This window comes from Alligator sinensis, unplaced genomic scaffold (genome assembly GCF_000455745.1).
Source record: "Alligator sinensis unplaced genomic scaffold, ASM45574v1 scaffold2024_1, whole genome shotgun sequence".
Classification (NCBI taxonomy): domain Eukaryota; kingdom Metazoa; phylum Chordata; order Crocodylia; family Alligatoridae; genus Alligator; species Alligator sinensis.
Genome location: NW_005843756.1, coordinates 47,178 through 53,144, shown reverse-complemented (window position 1 = coordinate 53,144; position 5,967 = coordinate 47,178).

The window sequence follows — 5,967 nt, the reverse complement described above, 5'->3', positions numbered from 1 at the left end:
CAAAATCTGGAACCAACTTCCCGGGGAAGTGATCCTTGCACCCACCTTGGGCATGTTCAAGAGGAGGTTGGACGATCACCTGTCTGGGGTGTTGTGAACCCAGCATTCAGCCTGTGGCAGGGGGTCAGGCTAGATGATCTGTTCAGGTCCCTCCAGGCCCTAGCTACTATGAAACTATGAAGTTACAACTAGACTCGTTCTGTTTTGAGGCGGTTTCGAAGCCCATCATCTCATTTTGATTTTGCTGTTTGGAGCTCAAACTGAGTCGAAACAGTGTCAAGACAAAACAGCCAGTGAAATTTCACAGAGCCCAAGTGCCTGCTGCATGGATAACGTGTCTGACTGTGGATCAGAAGATTGTAGGTCCGACTCCTGCCTGGCTCATGCTGAACTTTTTATTTTATTTTATTTTTTTCCAAGCAAGAGGGCATGAGCACCACTGATATGAAGGTGGTACCAGCCCCAGTCTTAGTGCCATGCTTCACTGGCCTTGCAAGCCTCCATGCTCAGGCTCCATCAGGCACAGGTCTTGGGAAGCACAAGGCTGATGCACGAGCCCCGGTGGATGGACCTGTGGCCACCAAGCCAGGCTTTGGGCAGGGGCAATGGTGCCCTCCACTTTGGCACAATGTCTGTTTTGGCCCCAATGCCAGCTCCTTCAGCCCGGGCAGACTCCTGGTTCTTAAGCAGCGGGGCCCGTCTTGTGCCCAGCCTTGCTGCATTGCCCAAGCAGAACGGGGACAAAGAGCCTGCTGGCTAGCTCTACGCCCACCCACCTGTGCCCTGTGAGCCTCCAGGAGGGAAAGGGGGTACGGGACTCTGGGCAAAACACCAGTAAGCAGGCTCACCCTTCAGCAGCTGCTGGGAGCACTTGGTATTTACAGGCTGGTGGTGCAATGGATAACCTGCCAGATCATGGATCAGAAGTTTCTAGGTTTGACTTTTACCTGGCTGGTAATGATTTCTCCCAGGGGTTTTGAATGGGTAAAAGGTGATTGGAGGGCTTGGGATTCCCTTCTTCAGCAATCAGGCCCCAGAGACTCACCCTCCATATCTCCTGATTGGTTCCTCAGGTCACCTGGAGGGGGATAAGAGGGATAAGAGGGCCAGCGCAGCTGACTCAGAGGAGACCTGTGAGGGACCATGAGGAAGGAGCTTCAAAGAGCCGCCACGATCTGGGCCAGCGGGGCAGGAGCAGTTGCCCCAGAAGAGCCTGAAGAAGTGGGACCTGCAGGCAGCAGTGGGGCCCTCAGCACCGTGGTGTGCGGGCGGCAGGAGAGGCTCCCCGCTGGGCTCCAGGATCCCTTATGAGAGGCTGCGGCCGGCAGAAGAGGCTCCCCCAGCTCTGAGCAGTGACCTGAGAGGTTCCCAGCTCTGCTTCCAGCTCCTCCAATAAGAGGCTCAGTTCAATGTGAGACCGAGGCTCTGGGAAGGTCAAGAGCCCTAGCAGGTTGGTGTAGTGCCAACACTGTTGGCAAAGTGGCAGCGTTTCTACCAATCAAATGTGAGCAATGAGTTCAAATCCTAAGAGGATTCAGTGAAGTGACAGAGAAAAATCCTTGTTGAAGTGGGACATTCTGTTTTTCCCCCTCCAGGTACCTATACCCTATATCTCGTTATTAGAGGTTTGTACCAGATCCAGTATGGCATTCCCTCTAGTGGGACCATGTACCTCCTGTGTCAGGTGGAGGTCCTGTATACAAGTTAGAAATCTGCGTGAACTGTGGGACTTTGCCGTCTTCGTGTCCCAGGTGAAGGTGGCCTCAGGCCCAGCCTTCGGGGCATGCACCAGCCTCAGGTCTTGCAAGTCTCTATGTGCAGCCTCCTTTAGACACAGCTCATGGGAACAACAAGACAGATGCACAGGACGAGGAGGTCAGTAGGGGAATTAGCTCTGATGGTAGAGTGCTTGCTTAGCATATGAGAGATAGTGGGATTGATGCCTACGTTCTCCACCAGTTTTCATTGCCTTTTGTCCCCATGATCAGTTGCCTTTTGTTGCTCTGTGCCTCCTAGGAGGCCGGTTTTGCTGCATGAGGGGTGTGCTGTAGCTCAACAAGCAAGCGAAAGCACCCATTAGGAGACTTGTCTTGACCCATGTTCATGAACACTGAGTCAAAAAACTCATTGAAGAGCTCAGCCTTGTCCCCACTGTCTGTCACTAATTGCTCCTGCTTGTTCGGTAGGGGTCCCATGCTGCCCTGCACCTTCCTTTTACTCCCTACATACCTAAAAAAAGACTTTTTGCCGTCTTTCATTTGTGTTGCCAGCCTCAGCTCTGCAGTTGGTTTGGCCTTTCCAACTGCCTCCCTGCAAGTGCAGGCCAAGGAAATGCAAGCTGCTGCAGAACACAGCCACCCATCCTGCTACCTCTCGCATGTAAAGCAATCGCTTTTCCATCAGTGCATATCCACCTGCTGAATGGCTTCAGCATCTGCCATTTTGACTGTCTGCACTTAACCTAGGTGTATATGCATAGTGGCATTTCATATAAAATGCATTTTGTATTTGTCATAATAGGGCCAGGATTGATAACAACTTCCAAGTGAGAAATGCTGAGTTGCTTCGGTGGTTTACAAAGCTTCAAAGCCTAAGTGACTCAAGAGCAGCAGTCACTAAGATTTAGCATTTCATGGGAGTTTCTTTATTCATCATCCTTGTGGATCGGGACGTACCCTGGGGGACATGAACCAGGTCCTTCCAGACAATGATGGATTAATATTTTAAAAGAAGGAGCCTGTTAGTATAACATCAGGCTGTTAGGGAAGGACATTTCTCACTGCCTGGGAAATTAAGTGAGAGACAGTATCTTTAGGATACTGGATTAGGGAGGTGAAGCACTACAATGGGTTACTTAATGAGGCAGTGGCGTCTCCATCCTTGCAGGTGTTGAAGACCCAGCTAGACAAAGCATTGGCTGGGATGATGGAGTTGGGGCTGATCCTGCTTGGAGCAGGGGGGTGGACTAGACATGACCTCCTGAGGTCCCTTCCAGCCCTCGTTTTCTAGGATTCTACGGATGCATCTACATGGGCATTTACATTGCATTAAATTTACTGTGCAGTTAGTTACTGCTCATTATTCAAAAATAGGCTGGCATCTACACATGCAGATGTTAAAGCACATTAACACTGTGTGTGGTCTAACCTGAGTCTAAAGTTAGTCCCAAGTCAGTCCACAAACACGGTGTTACTGCGCAATAAGGCATCTATACATTCATACTGCGCAGTAACTTGCTGGGTATACATTTCATTCCACACACACAGTGTTAATGCGCAGTAAAGCGTTAACATGAGCGATACTGTGCAGTAACTAATTGGGCATAAGTTGGATACCTGCATCATGTACATCCAATTTATGCTGAACCTGGCATGAATCATGATACTTACCTCACAGGATGGTTGTGCACATGTAGACGAGTGCCTGTACTCAGCAATAATTGTTGTTTAATGCGTAGTAATTTAGGTTACTATGCACTAAATCTGCATGGGTAGATGCACATTCTCCTGGTCATAATTACATCAGGAAAGACTTTTAGTTTAATAAACATTCACCTTTGGGGCAGGGGGCGGGAAGTTACACGTGTGGTTCACGTTCCCTGAGAATCCAATAGGAGAGGTTGTAAATAGCCAGAAGAGAAACTATACTTAAGAGCTTCCTTGAGAGCAAAGTGGCATCTCCAGGCTTCCTGGGGTTGCTGGAAGCACCAGTAGGTGAGTAAAGCAGGATGATGAGAGAAATTTCAGGAGGCACTGGCACAAAGCTCAGAGGCAGAAACTGCTTCTCACCTCTTGAGCTGGCTAGGATTTGCGGTCTTGGATTTCAATGCAGAGTAAGAACAAGTTATTTTCTTGTGTTTCCTTGTTCTTTTCAAAGTTTCATAGTCGGTCGGGTCGGAAGGGACCTAAGCAGATCATTAAGTCTGACACCATGCCATGGGCAGGAGACAAAACCGGGCTCAAATGCCCCGTGCCAGGTAAATGTCCAGCCTCCTCTTAAAGACCCCCAGGGCAGGAGCCAGCACCACAGATCCTGGCCACCCTTACTGTGAAAAATTTCTTCCTAATATCTAACCTAAATCCACTCTCAACTAGTTTACACCCATTATTCCTAGTCACTCCCTGGGGCGCCTTAGTAAACAGCGCTTCCCCTATTCCTCCTTGACCTCCCTTAATAAATTTATAGGCGGCCACAAGATCTCCTCTCAGCCGTCTCTTGTGAAGGCTGAAGAAACTCAGCTTTCTCAACCTCCCCCCGTAGGGTCTATCACAAAGGCCACTAATCATGCGAGTGGCCCTCCTCTGGACCCTCTCAAGATTCCCCACATCCTTCTTGAAGTGCGGCGCCCAAAACTGGACACGGTACTCCAACTGCGGCCTGACAAGTGCCGCGTAGAGGGGGAGCATCACCTCCTTGGACCTGCTCGAGATGCATCTGTGGATGCACAACAAGGTGCAGTTGGCCTTCCTGACCGCGTCCCCACGCTGTCGGCCCGTGTTCATTTTGATATCAATAATGATTGCAAGATCCTTTTCTGCCTCTGTGCTGATAAGAAGGGAGCTCCCCAGCCTGTAGGTGTGCTTCTGGTTCTTCCTCCCCAGGTGCAGCACCTTGCACTTCTCAGTTTTGAACCCCATCCTGTTCTGATGTGCCCACCTCTGTAACCTGTCTAGGTCCAATTGCAGCCTATTCCTCCCTTCTGGCATGTCCACTTCTCCCCACATCTTAGTGCATATGCAAATTTGAATATGGTGCTTTCCACCCCTTCGTCCAAGTTGCTGATGAAGGTGTTGAACAGTGCGGGCCCAAGGACCGAGCCCTGGGGGACTCCACTGCCCACATCCCCCCTGGTTGAATAGGACCCATCCATCACCACTCTCTGGGTGCGGCCCTCCAGCCAATTGGCGACCCATTTGACTGTGTAGGTGGCGATGCCACAGTCCCATAGTTTTTTAATGATAATGGGATGAGAGACAGTGTCAAAGGCATTCCTAAAGTCCAGAAGGACTACATCCACCGCGACACCTGTGTCTAAGGATTTTGTGACCTGGTTGTAGAAGGCCACCAGGTTGGTCTGACAGGACCTGCCTCGAATGAACCCATGTTGGATGCCCCTAATCCGTGTTGGTTTTCCTCTGTCTGTATCTCAAGGGAAGGTTACAAGGTCCCAGTAAAGCTCAGAGCAGCAGGGAATTGGCTCAGATGACCGAGTGCTCTCTTAACGTATGAGAGGTGCTGGGATTGATGCCCACGTTCTCCAGCAGATTGGGGTGCATTTTGTCCCAGTATGCCCAGTCCAGGTCATGGGCAATCAGATCCCTACAACCCCTCCAGATGCGGGCCGCAGGTAGCCAAGTGAGGGCACGTGGCCTGGTCTGTGATCTTTGCGCAGGCCAAGGACAGGCCGGATCTGCACTCTGTATCTGTGCCACGCTGCAGCCTTTGAAAGTGATTCCTTAGAGGGAACATCGGATTGGCGTGGTGAGGCTCAGGGCAAACAGCAGGCACCCGGCTCAGGAATGAAAAGTGACACAAGGGAAGCAGGAGCTGAACATACAATCTTCTAATGTGCAATCAGAGTCGCTATCCATTGTGCCGCTGGCCCATTAGTCTACCACACCGCGCAGCTTCTGCTGAAGGTGAGCCTACGTCCTTATATTTTGCCCAGTGCCCATTGCCCCCTTTCCCTCCTGACAGCTCACGGTGACGTGGGCAAGTGGGCGTAGAGCTCACCTGTGGGGTCTTTGACCCCCGTTGTGCTTGGGCAATGCAGCAAGGCTGGGCATGAGGCAGAGCCCACTGCTCCAGCTCTGGGGGGCTGCCAGTCCGAAGGCCCTGGTGTGGGAGCAGAAATGGAAATCATGACTAGGTGGTGGGCACCTTTGGCTCTGTCCAAAGTTTTTTGTGTCCTGTCCTCCACCCCCCGCACGCCCCGCCCTGCCCCCCCCCCCCCTCGACTTCGAGCGT